Below are 25,962 nucleotides of genomic sequence, written 5' to 3' on the forward strand. Positions count from 1 at the left end.
TATGTATCCAGAGATGTTTATGTGGAAGGAACCTAGGTTTTCTGCTGGCACAAGGGGTGTGTCTAGACTACAGGGTTTTTTCGAAAAAAGTGGCCTTTTTTCGAAAAAACTTTACCGGCATCTAGATTACTGCTGTGTTCTGTTGACAGTAAATCAAAAGAATGTGGCAGTTTTGTTGATGGCGGTAAATCTCATTCTATGTGGAATAATGCCTTTTTTTGAAAGTGCTCTTGCGAAAAAAGGCGCTATTGCATGAAAATGGGGCTTTTTCGAAAGAGAATGTCTAGCCTCTCTTTCGAAAAAGTGGCTCGCTTTTTCGAAAAATCTTCTTGTTGTCTAGACACTCTTTTTCGAAAGAGGCTTTTTTGAAAGATACTTTCAAAAAAGCCTCTTTCGAAAGAGGCTTGTAGTCTAGATGTACCCAAGGGAGTACTTCTCACCTTCGTAAAGTATCGCCTGTGAAATATGTAGTGTAAATACATAGAATGCATGAATGTTAGATGGTGGAGGAAGAAGCTTCTCCAGGAAGAGGTGGTGTGACCTAGTGGCTACTGTGCTACATTTGGAGTGGAAAGATCTGGGTTCTTATCCTACTGCTGCTACTGGCTTGCAGGGTGACATTGGGTAAATCGGCTTTTCCATGTGTAAAATAGGGATAATAGTAGCAGGTTAACCTTGAAGCTACTGATGAAAAGTGCTAGCAATCATTTGTGCTGCTGGTGAATAATGCACCCACTCTCTACTCTATTGATTTGAAAAAAAATATTCCCCAGAGCACCATTGTGTGTGTACTGTTCATGGCTCTTTCTCTCCTGATGGTTTTTGAGAGCAATGCTATGCAGCTCTCCTTTTGTTGCTGGAATGGACTTTGGCTTGAGAAAATTCAGAATTCAGAACAAAGGATATTAATATGTCATTGGTATAATCCATTCTAAGGATACGTCTATACTGCATGCTTATTTTGAAATAAGCTATTCTGGAATAGTTATTCTGAAATAGCTTATTTCAAAATAGCACGTCTACACTGCAGGGAAGCCTCAACATTAGTCCAAGGCATACTTCCCTAATGTAGACTGAACTAAGTCCTTAATCGGATTAACTGTTACACCTCATCCAGGCGAGTAGATAAGCGGAGATGTCGAGCCCTGCTTATGTTTTTAGGCACTGGCTGCTCTTGAGAGTGGCTGCCAGTCCGTATTTACTACAAATACAGCTTGTAAGTGAAAGTACACACATATACATGCATGCACGCATGCACACGCACACTGCTGTCATGGAGACTATATCTCTTTCCCTATTTTCATACTTTTTTATTCTCCTGGTATCTGTAAATATAAAATAAGTCAGGCAGACTGAAAGTATGTAGTGGGCTCCGTGGGTCTGAAACCCCCCTGGGACACTGAGAATTACTCTTGTGTAGGAGTGTGCTAGCACAACACCAGCTGATCTTGGTTCACATAGTATATAGGGGCATTCTGCTGACATGCCAGAAGATGGAAGGGCATAGTTGGCGTTCAGTGATCCTGAGCCACAGCAAGTGAGAACAGCCTTAAGGTTGCTCTCACTTGTGCTGTGGGTTAAAGTAGCCCCCCGTTTCCCACCCAGAATTGGGAAAGGGGGCAGAAAGCCATCCAAAGCCACTGCTTTCTTGGCAAGGTGCTTTGAGTATCTAGCTCAGCACGTGTACTTAAGACATGGCCCATAAGGATCAGCACCCTCCTCCCATGTGTACTGTATGTGGAACATGCTGACTAGCATCAAACACCGGAGGAAAGTCCCATGTGGGTGAGTTGATAGGCAGAGAGTATCTTCCTCCAACAGCTGGACGATTTCAGCACTGCTGTAGCTGGTTGAAGGGGACCAAACCTTCAAGGAAGACGGACTTGGTTCCGTTTGACCAGCCAGAGCAGGGTGCAGCCCCGTATCCATGTGAGCACGCGCAGCTCCAGCTGTTTCCACCGCGGCCTGAGTCCGCTTCATGGCACCTTTCCCTGCAACATAATTAGCACAAAGTTAATTAGGATGAGCAGTGTCACCAGCCACTGCTGGGTGTTGACAGGGAGTGGAAGGCTGCCCCCCCATTCTTGGGACACCAGCCTAGAATGTAGGGCAGGGGTGGCCAACCCATTACAGACAAAGAGCCAAAATAGTGGTGGATACAGTGCAAAGAGCCAAGGGAAAAAAGTTGTCGAGAAAAAAAAGAAAAAAGCCCCAACGCCGCGTTTCGTGGCGCAAAAAAGAAGAGCCGCATGCAGCTCGCGAGCCGTGGGCTAGCCACCCCTGATGTAGGGGATCTGGGTTTAAGTCCCTAGTTTGGCACAGACCTTCTTTGTCACCCGGGCCAAGTCCCTGATGCCCTGAAAGTAGCTCCCTACCTCACAGGGGCAGCTGGCGGAACAGCGCTGAGCACTTCCCTTGTGCTTTGCATTTTACGTGCTGCATTCCCTGCATCCTTGTAACAAGTCTGTGTGGCTCTGGACAAAATCCCAGAACTGGCCCTTACGACAGGGTGCCTAGACTAGAGCCCACTGGGGTGAATTTCAGGCTAGCAGAACAGGTTCAGCAAAGGTGGGCCCAAGCCGCAAAGCTGAGCTCTGGCTCTGAACACACATTGCCATGAGAGTCTGGGGTAGTTTCAGCTTCAGCCCAAGTAATGAAGCTGGTCTGTGGAACCAGCTCTGAACCCAAACTCTCCCCATGTTCAGGGCGTGGGCCCATCTTCAGCAGCCGCAAGAAACCTGGCAGCTTTCCCTTTTTACATCTGCTTCCCCGCTCTCCTCCCCCTCTTTCAAAGGAGGCTGGTGGCGGTGGGTGTGGGGGAAAGACTCCTTCTTTGTCCATTGACAGGAAAACACCTGTCAGTTGTCAGTCAGGCATCACTTTTCAGGGAGCGGGCCCCTGCCTCTCCAGCTGCACCTGAGACCAGCAGCCTGGTGACAGCTGCCAGGACTCTAACAATGGGCCGCGTGGCAGCTCTTACACAGCACAAAAGCCGCATTTTACCGACCGGCACCGAGGCCCCATGCCATGTGTGTGTGGCTCGTCAGGGATGTGACAAGACTCCCTCGGCAAGAGGTCTTAATTCGGAGCATTTCCCTCCTTCCCATCCCCCCTCAACGCTTGGCATCGCAGGGGCTGTTAAACTGTGTAACTTCAGGATCCCTGCACGTTTCGGGGCTTTCTGTCTGCTTCAGGAGGGCTCTTTATTAGTGCAGAATAGGCCAGCTGCATGAATGGTTTGTGTATTCCCTAGGGAGAGGCCCCACTTGCTGCGAGAAAATGCTTGGGGAAGCAGTCAGCAAGGCTGTGTCCAGACTCAGGGTTTTTTTCGAAAAAAGTAGCCTTTTTTCGAAAAAACTTCCCCTGCGTCCAGGCTCAAGCCGCGTTCTTTCGAAATTAATTCGAAAGAACGTGGCTTTTCTTTCGATGGCGGTAAACCTCATTTCACGAGGAAGAACGCCTTCTTTCGAAAGTTCCTCTTTCGAAAGAAGGCGTTCTTCAATGTAAATAGGGCTTCTTCAAAAGAGAGCATCCAGACTCACTGGATGCTTTCTTTCGAAAAAGCAAGCCGCTTTTTCGAAATTTCTCCATGCAGTCTAGACGCTCTCTTTCGAAAGAGCCTCTTTTGAAAGAAGCCTGCAGTCTAGACATAGCCTAACTGAGACTCGTTCTCCTTTTCCATGTCAGCCTTAGGCAGGTGTGACTCTATAGAGACGAGTGATTTGGGCCTGTGTCTGTGGACTAGCAGCTACAGGCCTCAACTCAGGGCCCTGTTGTCAGGGGCGACTGGTGTCTGTGGAGGGACGGGGTGCCTGGAGGGCCACCCAGAGGGGCAGGGAGGGAACACGGGGCACCCCATTTAGCAATGAAAAATTGGGTGGTGCACAGGGAACCTCTCAAGTTCCTAGCCTCTCTTTGTCAGAAGCTGGGAATGGGTGACAGGGGAGGGATCCCTTGATGGTTCCCTGTTCTATTCATTCCCTCTGGGGCACCTGGCATTGGCCACTGTCAGCAGACAGCATACTGGGGTAGATGGACTTTTGGTCTGACCCGTATGGCCATTTTTACATTCTTATATTCTTACCACGTGTCACTTATGCTTGTTATGTTGGGTGTTGTTCACAGTCAGACCCTGCAACAAGAGTTTCTTAGCTAAAGAGATACAGCACACAAAGGAGGTGACAGGAAACAGATGAAGTGATTTGACCAGTGTCCCATGACAAATCAGCAGCAGAGCCAACCCTAGAGCCCAGGTTTCCTGTGTACCCGTCCAATATCCTAGGTAGTGGATCATGATGCCTCTCCTTGTGTGTCATTTGATGAATCTAGCCCAGACCGTGCACCAAAATGTAATGGATATTCTGTAACACAATGGTGATTTGTAAAAATGGTCTCATTTTGGATTCACTCCGGACAGCTGATGAGGCATTTGCTGAATGAAGGGGGATAGCATTTCCACAATTTGGCCAAAACCACAGAGAATTTGCTGCTTCCGTAGTATTCTCCTTTCTCTGGAATCTGTCACTTAGCCATCAGAAGAACCCTTAACCATTCCAAAGCGCTAGCTTGTGTTACCTCTTAGAACAGGGCAACACAACTTTGGAAGCCCCAGGGACCACGGTGATGCTCACAGCACATGCCGAGAGCTGCAACTTAAGCATGGTTGCATATAGATGCAGATATATATGCAAATAGCTTCTTTCACACCGACGGGCATAAATACAAAGATTAAGGCAAAACTACACAACACACAGTCCCCATTTAAGTCAATTCCGCTGATATTAATAAAATGCAATATTTATCTGATTTCCACCCATATGACAGCACTTTTAATGAGCAATACAGTCCAGGAATTTAACTACTAAAACACATATCAACAGAAAGCCATTATATTGACTCGCCATTGTGGAGCGTGTTCCCAGTAGAGGCTATGTTCAAAAGATTCCACCTGCAGGCCATCTGTTGAGCCCCATGTAAACCCAACCCGCACCGTGGGCTGCAAATCAACGGGCTGTGGGCTGCATGTGGGCTGTGGGCCATGTGTTGAGTAGCCTTGTCTTAGAATGAGTCCTAAGAAGTCAGCATTGACTTACAGTCAGAGCAAAGGGCTGTGTTTTGTTCTTGGCTCTGCGGCTCATTCCTTATGGGCCATTGTGCAATTCATGTCACTTCTGTGTCTCTGTTCACTCACTTGTAAAAATGGAGGAGAGGAATGCTCACTCCACAGGGATGACTTAATTCATTAGTGCTGCATTCCCCATAGGGTAGAGTGTGTAGCCTGAAGGGTGGCATCGGAAAGGCCTCTAAAAGGGTCTCCATAGTATCATCTTTAATTTTTTAAAAAATAAGCTATTTTCAGTTCAGAAGGGGACCTTGATGTGAATATAACTGATGCAACAAGGTCTGCCTGAGTCTGCAGAGACCCTGACACAGTAGCTCCAAGCAGTGAACTTCCCCATTCCTTTCAGTGGGTGCAAACTCAGGTGCTAAGTGTGACGGCCCTCACCCCTGTGCTTTATGAAAATTGGCATATGAATATAAATATTCATAACTCAGAGATGCTTTGGACAAAATATCTCATGTGACGTATCAGTTTTAATGTTACAATCTGCTGGGTCTGTATATCCTATTTTGGTGCATGTATCATTCTTGTATGAGAAGTTAGAAATATGAAGTGTGAGATTGTTTATGTGCCAATGAGACCTATTACAGGTTCCTTCCTAACCCCCCCTCCCAGTCTTAATGACTTGGTGATCAACTTAACGACCAGTTAACAGCCTTGTTTGTCCCGTGAGTCCAAAGGTGATTGGACTAGTAAGACATGTGACCATACCACTTGGTACTGGGATTCCTTTTCGACCCAGGTATTTTTTCCATGGAAGGGGGAATGTAGAACAAAAGTTTCCCACCCTGGGCGAAGACTATTAAGCAAGGGGATGCTATCAGATCTTTGGTTTTGGCTAGCCTGACACGCTCCAAAGAGGACTGGGGACCCAGGTCAGGGTAAAAGAGTGTCTGACCTGAAAATTATGTCTACAACAAGAACAGCTTGCAATACGTTTTTAGTGAATTAGAACTAGCTCTTTGTTTTCTTTTCATTTTAACTTAGTAACTTACTTTGATCAATCTGTTTTCACTTGCAACCACTGAAATCCTTTTGTTTGTACTGAATAATAACATGGGTCCAGTCTGGCAATTCCTATGCTCCTGCATCTGATGTGTGCATTGGTAGCCCATTAATGATGGACCTGCCGTGAGCCATAGGGAGCACTTGTGGGAATTCTGTCTTTGATTTAGTTGAAGTCAAGATCAGCCCCTTGCCCAGTCAGTCCCTGAATCTTCCCAGGCTACATGTTGATGGACCCTGATCTGTGCAACTAATTCACCATGTCAGTAAACCCATGACATTCCTGACCAGCAAGGAATGTGTGAAAACGTTTGTTCCATTTTCTGCCATGACTTCGCACTTTTTATCTCTGGATCTTAGTGGGTGAGATTTTCACAGGTGCACATGGCAACTAATCTCCTAAATCCCAGAGAATGTCAATGGGATTTAGGTGGTTAACTGGAGTCCACATGGAAGTCTCCTCCAAAAGTCCTTTACAAAGCTGGGCAAGTATCATTTATTTTACATATGGGGAAACCGACGGGCAGCGAAGTAAGATATCTAGACAAGGTCAAGCTGGTGAATCATGGTTGTCAAAACTGAGATTCTAGTCACACTCATATTTTCAGCCACTAAAGTACGTCAGTTACATACAAGCATCTGTGTGGTTGCAACAGATGAAAGCAGAAAGGGAGGAGAGTGTGATGTGTATATAATTTCATCTCCCTGAAACCACACACTTCCTTACATTCCATAGCAGCGTAATTCATATGGGGATATAAAGAAGCATGTTGTCTCAAAAGAGAAGTCAGTCTGGCAGTCTCCTGGCAGTAGGACAACTGCCCATCCTCCGATCTAAAACAGATAATATTGCTTCTGAGATGTGTTTCATGAGTGAATTGACTATTACCATTTTTGAAAAGCAGTAGGCACATAAAGGCTTTCAATTCCACCTTTGCAGTTGGTGGCTTCTGGCTGGTTGGGGACAGATTTTCAAGCACTTTAGAATATCAACTGCATATCTCATTTGCAAGAGCAATTTCTGTGATTGTGTGTGCAAAGGCGACATTCTGGTTACTGGCATGCCCTGATTTGCATGCATGAGGATTACATGCAGTATTTTGGTACATTTTGCATGCACAACTCCACACCTGAAAATCTGTCTGTTTACTGAGATAAAACAATTCCCAAATAAAAATAGGAACCACAGACGCTGGAGATAGAAAACACCTTATTAAATTGACTAATCTTTTTATGATTATTATAATTTATCTTTGTGATGCCTAGAGCCCAAACTGAGAGAAGAATCCCAATGTGCTAGAGTTGTACACACCCAGATTAACAGTATCTGAAAAGTTTGCACACTGAATAGACAACATAGCCTAAGGGTGAAAAAGAAAATGGAGGCAAAGCGGCTTGCCGAAAGTCAAAAGTAGGTCAATGGCATAGCCAGGGATAGAATACTGATCTCCTGACTTCTGGTCCAGTACACTGTCTGTCTGATGGATGCTTGCTAATGATACATGAATGTTCCTTAAAGTACTTTGTTCATAGGGTTTCCACCACTGCCCTTAAGGAAGTGCATAAACTCGTCTTATGATAGATATACTGGTAGCTTTGCATTGTGACCTACCGCGATGTGTGTGTAAGACCGACAGGTGGAACCAAACTTGGGATTCTGTGCATGAGCCTCTACAGCTTCAGCTAAAAAGCAGATGCCTCTCAGCTAAGGTAGTAGAAGAAACTGATTCTTTCTCTTTCTATTTATGGTCTCTCTATACATGGGACAGCACACCACATCCAGCAGATGTGCAGATTCCACTTTCATGTGTTATTTTTTCCACCGCAGTTCTCCTGCTTACCGAGGTGGGTTCATCAGTGGCAGTGTTTTCTGCTCACAGCCTCCATCCTGCAATGGCTACTCAGCTGGGTTTTTTTGGATACACGTGTATTTGGAAATGGAGATTTCAAATGAGGGCATGAGGATGGATTTCCTTGTATTTCTATACAAAAGAGTGGAACAAATACAACAGGTGTTACACGTACGCTGTGTCTAGACTGGCAAGTTTTTCCACAAAAGCAGCTGCTTTTTTGGAAAAATTTGCCAGCTGTCTACATTGGCTGCTTGAATTTCCGCAAGAACACTGACTTCCTACTGTCCGAAATCAGTGCTTCTTGCGGAAATACTATGCTGCTCCTGTTCGGGCAAAAGTCCTTTTGCGCAAAAGGGCCAGTGTAGACAGCTCAGATTTGTTTTGTGCAAAAAAGCCCCGATCACGAAAATGGCGATCAGGGCTTTTTTGTTCAAAAGTGCGTCTAGATTGGCCACGGATGCTTTTGCGCAAAAGTGCTTTTGCAGAAAAGCGTCCGTGCCAATCTAGATGCTCTTTTCCGCAAATGCTTTTAATGGAAAACATTTCCGTTAAAAGCATTTGCGGAAAATCATGTCAGTCTAGACGTAATGGTGTTCTGTCTCAGGGTTGCAGTTTTCTTAGCCTACTGGATGCAATGCTTAGGTAACACCTCTGGGTCAAGATGATAATGTGCTGTAGCAATCTTGCTCAGAGACGGAAGTTTGAGTTCTAATCCTAGCCTTCACACTGATTCTCTTTGGGTATGTCTACACTAAAGAGTTTTGTCGGAAAAACAAGTGTTTTTCCAACAAAACTTGAGGAATGGCCACACTGCAATTGCGTTCTTTCGCAAGAAGATCATAAGAACAGAGGGTTTTTCCAGCATTGTTAATCTTCATTCTATGAGGAAGAAACCTTTTTGTGAAAAAGCTCTTTCACAGAAAGGCATGTGTAGGCGGGGAAGAGAGAGTTCTTTCAGAAGAAGAGGAAAGAGGAAAAAGCACAGGTGCCCTGGTGGCCATTCCATCCATCGCAATCCCAGCTTACATGCGAGAGAGCGTCCATTCAGTCTGGACGCCCTCTTTTGAAAAAGCAGATCACTTTTTCGATGCCCTTTTGCAATGTGGATGCTCTCTTTCGGAAGAAGTTTTTTCAGAAGCTCTCTTCTAAAAAAGGTTCTTGTGAAAGAAGCCTGCAGTTTAGACATAGCCTCTGTGATGTAGGACAAATTGACTTACTTTGTTTGTGAAAGCCTATGGGTGTGTCTAAACTACATGGCTCCATCGATGGAGCCATGTAGATTAGGCTGATCGGCAAAGGGAAATGAAGCCGCGATTTAAATAATCGTGGGTTCATTTAAATTTAAATGGCTGCCATGCTGAGCTGACAAACAGCTGATCAGCTGTTTGTCGGTTCAGCGCGCTAGTCTGGACACTCCTGTGCCAACCTGAAAGCCCTTTATCGATCTCCCCGTTATGCCTCGTTGGATGAGGTTTACTGGGGACGTCGATAAAGGACTTTCATGTCGACAGGGGAGCGTCCAGACTGCCCCGATCTGCCGACAAACAGCTGATTGGCAGAGCGGTGCAGCCATTTAAATTTAAATGAAGCTGCGATTATTTAAATCACGGCTTCATTTCCTTTTGCCGAACAAACAAATCTACATGGCTCCGTCGACAGAGCCATGTAGTCTAGACGTACCCTAAAAGAATATTTGTCTGTCTCCAGGAAATGTGTCGCATGGCTTGTGAGGCTCCATTACTTAATGTCTGTGAATCACTTTGAAGATGAAAATTGCTAACTATAACTATTAGTACTATTGGTATGTTTGCTAGAGTCTGATTCTAGCTCTCCTGATGTTCAAATATCTGCAGTTGCTATGCTCTCTGCCAAGGGTATTGATGGAAGATCCTGAGTCAGTATCACAGGCTGGAGGTTGGTGGGAGAAGAAGATACCTGGATGGTGGTGGTATTTTACCCAACAGTCGCTGCAAAGTGCTTTAAAAGCAAAGGACAATAATCTCCTCTGAGAACATCGTCGTGGATGGTTTTCTCTTAATCGAGGTCCATATTGACCATCATGTTAGTCATCACTCGGGAGAATCACTTTAGTGATAAGCATGGGCTAAAGGACTAACCTCCATATCTTGGAGCAGTAGCAGACTCTCATCGAGGATCAGGCCAAGAGGTGGCTTCATAACATACACTGTGTATATAACCCATCAGGAGAGCGGAACACTGGGATGGCAGGAAATACACTGCAGATATGGGCAGAGAATTTTGCTGTACATGGTGGGTACGAGTGTCTTTGGTGTGGAAGGAAACAGTGCACAACAACCTAACACAAAGTCTAGGGCAGGAAGTGAACCGGGAGCAATCCTCCACAAAATGTACCACCCACTGCCCTGGAAGCATGGTTGGAAGTCTCCACTGCATGATCCTTCCTCTCTTTTCGTGCATGCGGGAAAAATAACCAGACCAGTTTAAAAGATTTGTAGTGAAAGCTGATGCTGTTCACGTTTTCCTCGGGTGATTATTATTCATTTATCGCTACGGTACTGTGGAGCTAGTTTGTCAAGCGCAGGCGTGGTTCTGTTCTGAATTTACCAGCTTAGAGCGCTGCTATTACAAGCACCTGTGAGTCACTTGGCATCTCAGAATGGTTCGGGTGAGGTCAATGGGTTAGAGATTCGTAGTCTGTTCAGAAGGGACAGAGCCTCTCTGACTTACCGCATAACACAGGCCAGGGAATTCCACTCAGCAATTCCTGCAGTGACTTGTGGAGAAATTAGAGCATCTTTAAGGGGACTTCTACACTGCAAGTTGGGGGCAGGTTTCCCTTACTCTTGTGCACACATCGAAAGTGAGTGTGGCTGTGGAGACACAGCTGAGCCAGGCTAAGCACACAGCTGCCTGAAAGGGGTGAGTATATTTTCAGCACAGCTGGGGCTATGTCTACACTATGTTTTTTTTCCAGGAAAAACTCCACCGCATTCAGGGAACACATCTGCTCTTCCGCTTTTATTTGTGGCAGAGCAGACACGCTCTTTCAGAAGCCCAGTACTCCTTTCATGAGGCGGAAGGGCTCTTCCGAAATAGGAGGTTTTTCCAAAATTTGGCCCTGTGTAGAAAAAACTATCTGAAAGAGGTACGCAGATTGTGGAATGCAATGTGCGTACCTTTTTCCAGTAGATCATTGTAGTGTAGACATAGCCTCAGCCATGCTTCCACTACCTGCCACTAGCATCGCAACCTAGGTATTTATATTTGTGCTAGCTAACATCAAGCTAGCATGTTTGTATATGTGAGCAGGGGAATCACACCTCTAGCTCACAGAGAACATATAGCCTTAGAAATGCATCTGGTGTGGGACAAGTTGCGTGAGTTAAGCTTTCTCACATGCATAAGTGTTTGTTTGCAGGATCAAGACTAATGTTTCATTTATATCACAGATACAGTTAATCACAAAAAAACTCCACGAAAACAGCATAGCCCTTACACATGCACCTACTAGCCTCCCAAATAATCACCCTTTTAGCACATGGTGACACTCTTGTAGCTGCCACACTTAAAACAAGTGCAACCTTTGCTAAAAGAAATGGGGTGGAAACCTTGCTCCACTGAAAACGGTGGCAAAGGCCGTTTTGTTCCATGACTGTACAGCACAAAGCACAGCATGGCCCCGATCCACGACTTGAGCTTGTAGGTGCTAAAATAATGCAAATAATTAAGCTCTGATTAATTTCAAGGGAGCCAGCATTTCACCCGCCCTCTTCTCTTGCTCTGGTGCATGGATCCTATTGGATTTATTTATTTCAATTCTTTGTAGGGCCCACCCCAATTCTGGGTTGAGGCCATACTCAAAAATCAAAAGATTCCATAGCTAATTGAGTGGATTATCAGCATCGACAGCCTCAGTGATGACAACCCATGAGCTCACCTCAACCTGAAAAATGACCACAGCCACTTTGACACCTCCTCTTCTTGATCCTGAGGCTATTTAGCGCTGGGGTTGTTCTATATTACACCGAGCTGTCCATACTCCTAACAGGGCAGTCTGGTAACTGGGGATTAATGGAGTAGACAGAGTCCCCCAGACATGTCCATTTTCCTTAGGCACATCACGTACCTCTGAAACAGGGAGCGACAGTGGAATGGAGTGGCTATGGAAGAAACACACTCATCCACTTGCCGGAACATTAGCTATAAGGTTGCAAAGTGGGTCTGGCCCCAGATCTAGCACTTTTCATTCCAACTGCACCAAAGTGTCTGATTGGGAACCACCCCCCAAGCTGTGGAGACGGAAGGGCTGTAAGAAAAGTGGGTCCTTATTTTGCATCCCGATCCTGTCTTTCCACAAAATTGTCATCTGACTGGGGCCATTAATGCGCATCAAGACAGGACCAGTGTTAAAGTGCCAAAATTAAAAAGAACAGGAGAGAAAAAATGCATGCGGGATAAAAAGAGAGACCAGTGTCCTTAAACATGATACCGAGGGAATCCTAGATGACAGTAATGGGGTAAATAGAAATGTTACCAATAAAATCATAGTAAAATCCTCTGAAAGTGTTACATCGATCTGGGGTTACAAAATAGAGAGTGGGAGAAAAAAGAGGAATACAAGAATGATAAGAAAAATCCCATGAGTAGGAATATTGTCACTGAACTGTCGTCCTGTTTATTCTGGTTTAACAGTAACCTTTTTATTGCTGTCTCCTGTTGTTCAGATCCATCAGACTTTTCTAAAAGGCTTTCTGTAGCTTTGTTTTTCTTTGAAACAACCTGTGGAATTCTGTGGTAGAGATTGTTTTATTCAATGTTGTTGGCTCATTTAAAAAAATTGTCCAGGAAATATACCATCCTTTAGGAAAACGTATCCAATTCTAAATTAAGTTTTATCTCACTGCACTGGAGTTCTCCCTGCTAGAGTCCATGGGACTTTTCCATAGGAATCAGCTCCCTCGCAGCACCTGTCAGTAGACATTAGCTCTTGCTTCTCATTTACACTTTGACTCTTCAAGTTGAGGGAGTAACAGCAGGATCAGAGGAGTCAGATACTGAGAGATCTAATTGTCCAATTAGTGTCTGATCCTGCAGCATTTACTCAGGCAAGTTGTCCTAACTCATGTATGCACCCCCACTGCAATTAATAGGCCTGGATTTTGATGTAAATCAAGCTGATGTGAATCATGCTGCTGTAAATCAAGAACATATCTATCTTTTGAGTCAGGATTACTCATACGAATAAAGGGTTGCAGGGCAGGCACAATTTACAAACACCATGGCAAAAAAGAAAACCCATGAAAATATGCAAGCGACCCTGTGAAGGTTATGGAAGTGAGGAAGATGCTTAAAAATGCAACGGGATTATTAAAAACAAAAATGGCAACTGAAGACTGTACTAAAGAACGGAACTCATAATGTATAAAATATAGAACTGAGCCAATATCTTAAAAAAACCCCCGTCAGTAGTAGAAAATTAAATTCCTTTGTAACAGAAGCCACAGAAATTACCAGACAACAGATCATGCCTTTCAGCTCGGATGACAGTAACCCAATCCCGGAGGAATATACAGGGCCACATCTGTCCATTCATAGCATGGCTTGGGGAAGGAGAGAAAAGGGTGCAGCTGTCCCCTTAGGGTCACTGGAACAGCGATGATTTTCCACTAGAGAATAGGCAGTAGGTGACACTTTAAAAGCAGTTTCTTTAATACCACTGCAGTTCATGCTCTCACTGTGCCAAACTATCTGAAAACCTACCGTGGGTACCTCCCGCACAGCACCTGTCCTTAGAAGAAATTGAAATTAATGGAGATTGCCTATCTCCTAGAACTGGAAGGGACCTTGCAAGGTTATCTAGTCCAGTCCCCTGCCCTTGCAGCAAGAGTAAGTACTATCCATGACATATTTTTGCCCCAAATGGCCTCTACAAGGATTGAATGCATAACTCTCGGTTTAGTAGGCCAATGCTCAAGCTACTGAGCTAGCCCTCCTCCTTGTGGGTATTTGCTCTTGCATCTCATTCACACTACGGTTCCACTACACCGCTCGAGCTTTACACCTCCTTTGAGGCCTCTTTACATTGTCAGAGCGATGCAAAGTGTCTTGGTGTAAATGAGATTCAGGCCCGCAGCACTTCCTGGGAGGTATCCAGCTGGAGGAGCTGAGACGGCACAGCACCGTGCAGCAAAAGGCATTCTGCTCTCTCCTCCTGGCACAGATACCTAATGCAAACCTTTCACCAGATGATCCCTACCAGCCCAGCTCCTCCCCACCCCCAGGCATGTCAGGGAAGGTAGTGTTGTGCTCTTTCCAGCTTCCCAAATGACTTGGGTGCCCGGTGAGCCACCCAAAGTCACATTTAAGCACCTGATTTTCAGAGATGCCAAGCAACTGCAGTTCCTTTGGTCTCTTAACAGAGGTCACATGGGTATACCTGAGGACAGAATGGCATCCCATACAATACATAAACGTTTGTCTGTTTAATAGTTTTCAGGAGAGCCCTGGGCAGATGTTATTTCCTCTCGTGGTTACTCCGATGGCAAATTGCACCCTTCCCGTCCATTTTTACCTTTATACCCCAGTGAGCGCCTCCTGAAAAATCACATGCTCTCACCAAGTAGGTGAGAATTACTATCCCCATTTTACAGATGGGAGAAGTTGAGGCACAGAGAAGTACATTGACATACACCTCCATTTCTTCTGGGGTACCTGTGTGTATGTGTGTGCACAGCCACCCAGTGTGTATCACTTTCAAAGGGTCTGAGCACCATGACTTCTCTTGAAGTCAATGTGTGGAGGATCTCTGGAAATCCAGTCCTACAGGCTCATGTTGGGCACTCTAAAACAGATACTAAAAGTTACTGAATGCTGGAGCTACAGATTCCTTGGCAAGCCTGTGGCAGAACCAAGTACACAGTCCTGACACCCTGACCGCTCTGACAGCTGGTCTGCAAATCCTCTTCTAGAGCTACCTCTGGTTTCGAGGCCTCAGCCACAATGCCTCCAAAGAGAGAAGGAGGAGGACAGACATGACATGGAGATATTGGGATATGACCATGCTGCTTTTGGAAGGCTGACATGGTTTTTTTCTGTTCTTGTTTTGGTTGGTTCCAAATGGTGTGGCTATGAAACACAGAGGAGACTTTAGATGAGATGGGCACAAGAAAAATAAAATGTAGCTCTCTGTACCTTCTGTACAGTTTTACATACATTCCCAATTAAAATAAGTGACACGGCTTCTGGCCAGCAATCCCCTCACCAACTTCAGCTATGGACAGCGTAAAGGTGCATGTCATAACACACTGAGTGAATGAGAAAGGGTGGCCTGGCGATTAGGATGCTAACTTGCCCAGTGGGATTCTTAGAGTCAATTCCTTGCTTTGCCACAGACTTCTCGTGTGACCTTGGGCAAGTCCCTTAATCTCTGTGCCTCAGTTCCCCATCTGTAAAATGGAGGCCACCCCACTGTAGCTTGGAGATAGGTTGTGAGGATCAATATACTATGATAATGTCATAGCAACGAAGGCAATAAAAGTTTTGACAGCTAGAAATACAGGCAAATGGCAATGAAAAGCTAGAGGAGGAGGAGGAAAAAGACAATACATCCTAAACTAAGAAATTTAGTGAAGTAATTCTCCTGGTCTTCCCTCCCCTACAAATAACTTGTTGATCAAGAGGCCCAATCTCTGATACATTTAGTTCTTATATCCATATATCCTCATAATGATGGTCACTTCCAGACATAGTAGAGAACTGTTCAGAGATTTATTTCTTGAGCTATACCGTGAACGAGGCTATGGAGAAGAATGGTGTTCCAGCCAATTTACAAAGCACTTCTCATGGGAGCAGATATCACTACAATTTTTCTTTGGGTGAAAGCAACACATATCATGGGCCTGTTATAGTTTCAGTCCAGCAGCACCATTGCTGAGAATTTGCCTGCCTAAAATGTTAAGGTTTGGCAAAAACAATGGGATCTCACTGAATTCTCATCTTTGCCAAACCAATGCCTCTTCAAAACGGCTTTGAAAAACCAAGAGCATCCCCAGATTCTGTTTTTCTCTAGCTATGAGCCTCATGAAATGTGCCATTTGAGGACTCTGCTAAACAGCTCCTTGCATGGTCTAGTCTATTCCTGTGCTTCTGTGCTGGCATGTGGGTGTCAATGTTGCATAAGCAGCCACTCTCACGGCAGCATGGACCATTTTACATTTTACTCAGGCATGGCAGCAACAGCTGCTGGTTGTGATGCCACTTCTGGGTGCCAACAGCCTCCCGTAGTGATAATCCCTATAACTCCATCAACAGCTAACATTTTTTTTTTTGCTGTGCTCCTTACATGTATCTAGGCCACTCACAATCTTTACTGTATTTATCCTCATAGACTCCTATGAGGCAGGGCAAGCCCATTGTGCCCATTTTATGGCTGGGGAAACCGAGGCCAGAAAGGCTAAATGACTTGCTCAGAGTCACACAGCTCGTCCTGCATACCCACACCCTATCCCTACATTGAGCAAAGGCACTGGACTGTGGGCACCCTCTATTGTTTATAAGATCTTAGGGGCCAAGGCTGTCTCATAGTGCGTGTTTGTACAGCACCTAGCGCAGTGAGGCGTGGCTCTTCGCTGGGGTTTCTAGGTTCTGCTGGGCAAATAATAGCTGATGCTAATTCTCAAGGGACACTCAGAGGAGCCTCTTTAACATTGCACTGGAAAATCACAGAAATTACCTTCACTGGGAATGTTGCAAGTGTCTTCCTCCTCTTCCCCAGGCTTGGTCCCTGCATCGCTCCATGCCCCAAACGGGGGTTCATTCTGCAGGCAGTTTCTCCATGGGGCATTTTTAGTCTACGAGGAGCGTCCGGCGAGGAAGCTGCAGCTGGTGTAGTCGGAAATGGCTCTCAGTGGGTGGCCAGCTTTTGGGGCCTGGAAGATTCTCTCAGCCAGTTAAAGATCACTCTGTGTGTATATGTGATGCAAGGGAGTTCCCCCTTGTCTCACCTGCATCATCTCTTAGACCTCCCCTCCCTACCTTTGGTGGCATGCGACTTTGAATTCCCTCTCCTAGCTCACTTTACTTCCCTTTAGGCGCCTTGCTTTGGATATTTCTAAGAGTTTTACACTAGTTCCTCTGTCTATCTCCAGCTGTTTTGCTCCTTCCTGGCTTGTTCTTTCATAGCTTTGCCTATTGCAATGAGCCTTACTATAGATCTGCCAATTTAAGGGTCAGTCCTCATGTGTCCGTCTTTCTCTCTCTCTGCTCTCAGCTCCCCTCCTCCTCCCCTCCGACTTGTTCACTTTCCTCGCCATCTCCCGGTTCATGCCCTGAAAAGGCCCGCGTGATCCCTTTTGTATTGCATGCTTTCCGCTCCACCCCTAGGCTCCGTCCTCCCACCTGTCTGTGTCCTTTACCAGCCCTGGCCCTTTCCACACCTCCTGTCTACCTCAATCACAGCAATGACAGCAGCTCGGAGAGCTGTCGAATTACACCTCTTCAGCTGTCCTGCGCTGGGAGGGTACAGCTCGATTTTTATCCCCTCTCAGATGGGTGACTACGGCTCTTCTCTTGATCAACCGCTTCACAGGAAGAGACCTCTGCAAACGGGGCTGTTTTATTGTAAATACGTGCAGTTTAATAAGTTATTTACCAGTGCGGGCAATATTAATAAAAAGATATTTAATAATGAAATCAGCAGAGGATCTCCAAGCACGGCACTGATTACACTAACGGAGCGTCTTAAGACCCATGTGTGGTAGGAAAGTATTGTTGTCCCCATTTTGCTGAGGGGGAAACTGAGGTACAGAGAGTAGGGCTCAGATTTTTGGGAAAGAGCTCAGCAGGACAGCATCCATTGTTCCCAATGGGAGTGAAGTGGGGGATTCTCCAGCCAATGGGAGCTGAGAGATTGTGCTGGGGGAGGGGCAGTGTGTAAAGCTTCCTCTCCCCGGTGTAGACAGCCACATGGAGCAGCCAGCCACTTCGAGCAGTATGGGGTTGCTGGCAGGCAGGGGACCTGCCTGAGGGTCGTGCTGGGCTGCTGGCCAGGAGCTGTCTTGTAAGTGCCTCTTGGCCAGAGCCTGCCTCTAACATCCTACCCTCTCCAGAACCCTGACTTTCTGCCCCAGGTCACCACCTCCTCCCTCCCCAGGTCACCACCCAACCCTTTGCATCCTGTCCCCCACCCCAGGTCACAATTCCCTCCCAGACTCTGAGTCTCTTCCTATACTCCTCCCCCCAGGACAGAATCTTCTCCTGCACCCATACCCCCGGCTGGATCCTGCACCCCAATCACCTGCCCCAGGTCATTGCCTCTATACCCTGCCCCCTCTCCTGCTCCCATATTCCCTGGACCTTGCACCCTAATCCTCTGCCCCATGTCACAACCCTCTCCTTCACCCAAACTCCCTCTCAGACTCTATACCCTCTCCTGCACTCTAGTTCCTTACCCTGAGCTCCTTTCTGCACCCAACCTCCACCTCAGACCCCGCACCTCCTCCACAGAAAAGTTAAGCCCTTGACCACTTACCAAAATCTTGTAGTGGCCCCTTATCAAAAATGATTGCCCATCCCTGATATTTATTGTAATAGCCCTTTGGATGCTGGAAATGAAATCCATTTTCTTCTTGAATGGTCTTTCACCTCCACCGCTAACTCACTTTTATTGCAAATTTTCTCTTTAGTGTAGGGCTAGGAATATTGCTTACTTCTTTCTGGGGTATTTATATAGCCCCCATCACCATGTATCGAAGCACTTAACAATCTTTAATGTGTTCATCCTCAGCAAACCACTGTGAATTAGGGAAATTCTATTGTCCTCATTGTACAGATGGGGAACAGAGGCAAAGAAGGGCTAAGTGACTTGCCCAAGGTCACACAGGAAATCAGTGGCAGAGCAAAACAACTTTCACCTCAGTCTCTCAAGGGTGTTGCTGATGTCCTTATCCATGGCTTGTTATTGTACCATTGTTCATTGATGGGCTCAGCTGCATGCACAGGGTTGATCTTGTAGGGTTACTGAGAGTTAGAACTGGTCAACGTTTTGCCAAATGAAAAGTTTTCCTGCTAAAAAAATGGAGTTTCATTCAAATATAATTATTTGTCAGGAAAATGTCCTTTTTTAAAAAAATGTTTTTGATGCTTCATCAGGAAATTTTGAAATGAATCAAAATGAGTAATTTGCAGATTGAAATGTTAGTTTTGATTTGTTTGTCTTTTGAAAAATTGAAAGCTAGCGCTTGCCCATTGTGGGATATAACAGGAATAGTTTTGGGGCTCACTACCCCACAGTAGTAAACAGGTAAGTTTGTAGCAAATAGAAGGCCCTTTCACTGGTTTATGGTACTAAGCAATTGCACAATGTGCTTTTGCCTAGCATAGTCTCTGGACCAGTCGCAGTTACACATAGTTGCAGAGTTTGTTTAATTTTTGCATTTACTATTCTAAATTTTCCAAAGTTGGTGACATTTTGAAAGATTATAAAGTGGGGTGAAAAAGGAAAAATTAAACTTTTTTTTAAAAAGGAAGCATCGGAAAAAAAGCCCCCAAAGAAATTACTTAGGTTGCAAACTAAGTTTAAGATTGTCTTTTTATTCTATATTTGTCCAGTGCCTTTTACCTTGAGGCTGGACCATGACTGGGGCTAATCGCCACTACCACATACATATAGATAATGATGATGACGATAACAATTAGGCATAATTCATTTCCCTACATTCATTGGCAAAAAAGAAAAAAGAAAAAAACAAAGCAATCTGCACTTTTTAAAATGTTTTGAAAATGATTTTTGAGTTGAAATGATTTTTGTTGCCAATGATTTTTGTGTGTGTGAGTGTGTGGGAGGGGTGGGCATGGAAATAAATACAAACAAACATCAAATGTGAATGTATGTATGATCAAAAGAACCCATTTTCGCCACTCTGCTCGAATAAGACTAATTGGTTGTGGGCACTTTTTTTAAAAAAAATTATTTTGTTTTTTTTTCTTAAGTGCTAGAAGAACTTTCTTTTGAAGCAAAGTGTTTCCCGTTGAAATAACCCTGCAGCTATGCTTGTTCTCAGTGACAACTCACGGCCCACACTCTGGGATGCCTTCCTAGGTGAGATGTGCTAAGCTAAAGCAGAGTTGTGCCCTGCAGAGCGCACAGCGTGAAAGCAAAGTATGAGACTAACGGACAGCGTGCTCCTCATTGCTGGCATGCTTTGCAGAACAGGTGGAATTCCAGTGTTTTATGAGTCAGGACCGGGAGCGTGCTAAACAGGTGGAGGTCACTGGAAGCACAAGGAGCAGCTTGAAAAGGCAAAGGAGACCGCACAGGCTTGAGCAGAGGGTGTTCATGAACTGGAAAAACAAAATGGGAGGTCAAGTTTCAGCATCCCAGCTCTGCAGCGCTCCCCATGTTGGAGAGCTCGGCACAAGCAGGCAAACTTGAACTTAGAACCTTGAGGTACAAAGTTTGAAATGAACTCTTTAGCCGCCTTAACGGTGCTAGTGCGGTCTCATGCATAGGGGCTTCTCACGAGGGCTACGACACTGCTGTTCCCTGAAAAGTATTAAGGGTCCAATGGAATGTGCATGCCCAGAAGGACATCGCCATGTTCTCCTGCCAACCCAAACCTGCAGCAGCACGCAGCTGACAGGTGACTGTGTGTATTACGGCAGCCTGTATGGGAGTCAAAGAGGGATTGCCAGACCTGTTTGCACCGAGAGTGACAGTGTGTTAACGATTCAGTGGCTATGTCTATACTGCCTGTCACTGGAGGAATAATTTCCAGCTCAAATAGATGTGCACAAGTTAGCAGTTACTGAGCACAAGCTAGCCAGGTAGTAGTGGTGCTGCTCAAGTATGTACCTGCAGTTGTCTATAAGGATTCTCCATAATAGATAAGCTCTGTGCTCCATATTTTAGTGTGCTTGCTGGATCAAAGCTAGTATGGGTATCTTTGCCTGAGTTGTAAATACTACTCCAGCTGTAGGGTAGATGTATCCTGTATGCGTGTGTGTGTGTGAGAGAAGTGAATGACTCTGGGGAGTAGTTATTTCGAAATAGCAGAATGGAGCATCCACACTGCTGCTATTTCAAAATAACTATTTCGAAATAAGCGTTATTCTTCGTGGAATAAGGAGTTATTTTGAAATAACTACCTAGTGTAGGCCAGGGCTCAGAGTGTATTGGTGCTTATTAGCATTTTGGAAGTGTATCAAGCTAAACTGCCTAAGAGCTCACTGAGGCTTCATCTTCACTGTGAGTTCTTTTGGCAAAAAATATGCTAATGAGGGACGCATTTGCATGAGTCGCAATCTCATTTGCATATTTTCTGCTGATCCGTTTTTGCGCTAGGGTTTTTTGCAAAAAACCAAGCAGGCTATGTCTATATTGTGCTGTTTTGCGCAATAAATATGCAATTGAGGCAAATCAGGGAATATCGCCGCATCTCATTTGCATAATTAATGAGCGGCCTCTTTTTGCGCAAGAGGCTTTTGCACCAAAAGGAGCCGTCTATACGTCTCCTTTTTGCGCAAAACTCCCCTCTTGGGCAAGAATCATTCTTCCTGAAAAAAATGTGGAAGAACAGCTTTTGCACAAGAGAGGGTTTTTGCGCAAAAGCCTCGTGGGCAAAAAGTGGCCACTCATTAATTATGCACATGAGGTGCAGCGATATGCCACGCTTCACCTTATTTGCATATTTCTTGCACAAAACAGTGCAGTATAGACATAGCCGCAGTGCGGACATTTTCTTTTTCCGCAAGATCCTTATGCCCAGGTATAGCAATCTTATGGAAAAAGGGGTTTTTGTTGAAAAAGAAAATGTCCACACGTCTTGTTTTTGCACAAAAACCCCTAGCACGAAAACGGATCACCAGAAAATATGCAAATGAGATTGCAACTCATGCAAATGAGACCCTCATTAACATATTTTTTGCTGAGAAAACTTGTAGTGTAGACGTAGCCCCAATGTGCAGTAAGAGTGACCATGTGGCGGGTTAGTGTGGAGTAGCTGCTGCGGTTTGATTTCACACCCTAGCTTACAGCATACTAACTTCACATGTAGATAAGTCCTTAGATACAAAGGGCTGTTGAAGTGGAAAGTATTTAGTATCACAAATCTTCAGTGTCTCTTCTGGCATATAAATTATTGGGGTGCACAGGGGTCTAAGTTTCACAGATCATATTTGGTCACCCACAATTTAGAATCAGGGGATTTTCTTGTCATGTGCTGACCAGGACTTTGGATCAAGAGAAGGATCCCCTGCCCAAAAAATTCATCTCAGCTTTTGCACTGAGCTCAGTGTGTGCTAGGGGGGGTCCTGTAGCCATTAGGTGAGTGCTGTGTGTACAAATGTGGTTGCAGCAATGCTTAATAAAGCTGATAGTCATGGAGTGTGAGAACTTTAGATTACGGAGGTTCTGGAATTTTGGGAACAGCTACCAGCTTCACGCAACTATGCAATAGGCAGGAAGTTTAAATGTGACATTTGTGGAAAAGAAGGTCTGGTAGTTAAGGCATTGGATGGGAGTTAATTGCCTACTCTGCCATAGGCTTTCTGTGATCTTGGGTAAGACATTTAATCTTTCAGGCTATGTTTAGACCGCAGGCTTCTTGTGCAAGATGCTTTTATTGGAAGAGATCTTCTGCAAAAACATCTTGTGCAAGAGCGTGTCCACACTGCAAAAGCGCATCGAAAAGGCAATGCTCTTTTGCAAAAGAGAGCATCCAGACTGCATGGACGCTCTCTCTAAAGTAAGCTCTGATTGCTATGCACAGAATGGCCACTAAGGCACCTGTGCTTTTTCCTCTTTCCTCTTTTTGCTCAAAAAACCCCTTGCCCCCTCCCCCACCTTTTTGTGAAAGAGCTCTTTTGCAAAAAGGCATTCTTCCTCATAGAATGAGGAATACCTACGCTGGAAAAACCCCTCTGTTCTTTCGATTTTTTTGCACAAAAACGCGCTTGAGGTGTGGACGCTCCACAAGTTTCGTTTTTCTGAAAAATCCTGCAGTGTAGACATAGCCTCAGTGTCTCACTTCCCCCTCTGTAAAAGGAGGGTAATAATACTGATTTTGTCCATCTTGTTTATTTCGATTGCTGTGGAGCAGCAGCTGTTTCTTACTTGGGATATGGACAGCACCTAGTGAGATAGCTGTGAAACAAATCATGTTTCTTTTGGGGCACTGTGAAGTGCTCAGTCCTGGAGGAGTTCTGTAACTTTAAAACATGAACTACCCCAAGACGTCCAATAAAATCCGGAATGCTGGCAACACTGGGTATGGAATGTTTAGTTATACCTAAATTAATTTAGGAAAGTTCTCTTTCCTGCAAAAAATAACACAGGGTTAAATGTCTATTATTTTGAGTTGCAAATGAACAGTCAGACAGAACAATCAAGTTGTGCCCAGAGCTGGACTGAAACTAGAACCGGTTAGAACATAATTATTTCCCGTGAAAAACTTAAAAAGAAAATTAAAGTTTGAAAGAAAACGATTATTTTTATGGCAAAGCTTTTTTGGTGAACCCCTCCTCCCTCCAAAAAAGGGTTAGATACCGAACTATTGCTGCAATGTCTCATGGGAATTGTAGTTCTGTTTGGATGTCTAGTAATCCCATTCTTTGCAGGCTGGGTTAGACTACATTTCCCACAAATGTATCATGGTTTCCCCTCCTGGAAAGGTGAGGTCACTGGTGCATTATGGGAGTCCGTGGTCATGAAACTTGACATTTACAGATACTATTTTTGCGAAAAACTTTAGTCGGAAAAGAGTTTTGGGAGAAAATATTCAGCCAAAATAGCTGAAAAACCATGCAAAGTTATTGAGTTTCCTTTATTTAAAGGTTTGCAAGCATTCAAAGGTTCCTTTGGAGTTAATACTGAGCCAATCTCCACCCTGGAATACTAATCATGATTTGATGAATAATGATAACATTTTCCAAACAAACAATGAGTATTTCCTTGCTTGCTATGCTAGCCCATAACACTGGCCCTGGTTTTTATAATCAGAAAACTAGTTATTGTGGAATAGGTAGTCCGTGAGTTTTTAAAGCATATGGAGGAGGACTCAGAGGCTACGTCTACACTACAGAGTTTTTGCGCAAAAACCCCATGGAGCATCCACATCTCAAATGCGTTTTTGCACAAGTAAATTTACAGTGAATTGACAGAAGAGAGGGGTTTTTGCAGTATAGGTATTCCTCTTTCTACAGGGAATAACTCCATGCAGTGTGGACACTCTCTTGTGCAAAAGAGTATCACTTTTGCAATGCGCTTTTGTAGTGTAGACGTGTTCTTGCACAATAAGTTTTTGTGGAAGAGCTCTTCTGCAAAAGAAACCTGCAGTCGAGATGTAGCCTAGAGAAAGAAAGGTTGATGAGAACCCCTCACCTATAGCTTTGTTGACCTGGAAGAAATAGCTCCTCCTTCACAGATGAAGCATGATTTTTTTTGCGCTGACAGACACTGCACCGGTCTCTCAACAAAATAGCTCTATATGATTCATATCTCATTTTCCTGTCCCCACCTCTCAAAAGTCTCTGTCTGTCACTGCTGCCTTTTCCTAGGCAGATTCTCGCAGTGCTTAATTTGTGCCTGGGTTTGCCAGGGCCAAGCCCCAGCATCCTTAGGGTTGGCCGTTCATAACCCCAACACCTCTGGACTCGTGGCATTGGTTATGAAAGTAAAAAGAAAATTGCTTGAGTTCTCGCACGTAACTGTTTGAGCCCCTGCACCTCGAGGATTACTACTTTCACCCTGACCCCAAAATGCCATTGGCTCGATTTTAACCAGCGTCTGAGCTCTTCTTGGTGCAAAGGAGGGGTGCAGACAAGGTACCAGTGACAGCCATACACTTTCCTGGCCTTGGTGGTAGTTAGACAAATACCTGGGCTGCTCTGATTTATGGCGGTGGTATAATTATGGCAGTAGTAGATTGGGGTAGAGTTCTACTCTGCCACATCCCCTACACCAGCAGAAAGGTGACCCAGGACCCAGCTATGCTGCGTTTACCCCAGCTAGGAGTTCCTCTTGGTCAGGGGAGTTCTCTGTGGACCAGAATGTGCTCCCCATACACAGTCAGAGGGGTTAAAAGGGGATGAAGTGTAATGGAGAAGTTCTGCCTTTGACTGTGCCTTTGTTTACCATGAAGGGGGAGAAAAGTAGCTTGGAACAACCAAGCCTGTGGCACTTCGCACCTGCTTGCATATTTGCAGGGGTAGGAGGAGCAGTTGTTGGAAGTTACAAATTCTGGGATTCTTCTGGGATCTGAGGCCTGGAACAGCTGAACCTGCCTGAAAATATTTCTCTGTTTGCCTTAATACGTTGTCTACAGGGAAAGGGACGTAGACGCAAGAGAGGGTTGGGCTGGAAGTCAAGCTGAAAAGCGGGCTTCTGAGCCTGAAAGACAGGCACTAAAGTCTGGAAGAACAAATGAAACTCCCAGCTGAGCCTTCTCCTGTTCCCTTGTGGCATCACTTGCTTTCCAGCACTCTCTCCTGGGTAACTCAGGAGCATGTGAGGCCTGGCTGCTGACATAACATAAGAACAGCCACACTGGGTCAGACCAAAGGTCCATCTAGGCCACTATCCTATCTGGCGACAGCGGCCAATACCAGATGCCTCAGATGAAGTGAACACAGCAGGTAATCATCACGAGATCCCTCTCCTGTCCTCCATTTCCAGACAAACAGAGGCTAGGGACACCAATCCTACCCTCTCTGGCTAATAGCCTTTGATGGACCTAACCTCTATGAATTTATCTAGATCTTTTTTGAACCCTGTTAAAGTCCTAGTCTTCACCACATCCGCTGGCAAGGAGTTCCACAGCTTGATTGTGTGCGGAGTGAAGAAAAACATCCTTTTGTTTGTTTTAATCCTACTACCCATTACTTTCGTTTGGTGACCCCTAGTTCTTATATTATGGGAACAAGTAAATAAGCTTTCTTTATTCACTTTTTCCACACCAGTCATGATTTTATAGACCTTCAATACAGATGGTCTCATCTAGGGTGAGT

General features: G+C 45.0%; 1 long non-coding RNA gene across 1 annotated transcript; it reads right to left on the minus strand.

The window, feature by feature from the left end:
• Positions 1-1,295: 1,295 nt before the first annotated feature.
• LOC102457416 (uncharacterized) lies at positions 1,296-17,317 on the minus strand. Its single transcript, XR_332969.4, has 2 exons — positions 16,694-17,317; positions 1,296-1,991 (listed from the first exon to the last, which is right to left on the minus strand). It is a non-coding gene; the product is annotated as an uncharacterized LOC102457416 (long non-coding RNA).
• Positions 17,318-25,962: the final 8,645 nt, after the last annotated feature.

Source organism: Pelodiscus sinensis, chromosome 3, assembly GCF_049634645.1.
Source record: "Pelodiscus sinensis isolate JC-2024 chromosome 3, ASM4963464v1, whole genome shotgun sequence".
Lineage (NCBI taxonomy): Eukaryota > Metazoa > Chordata > Testudines > Trionychidae > Pelodiscus > Pelodiscus sinensis.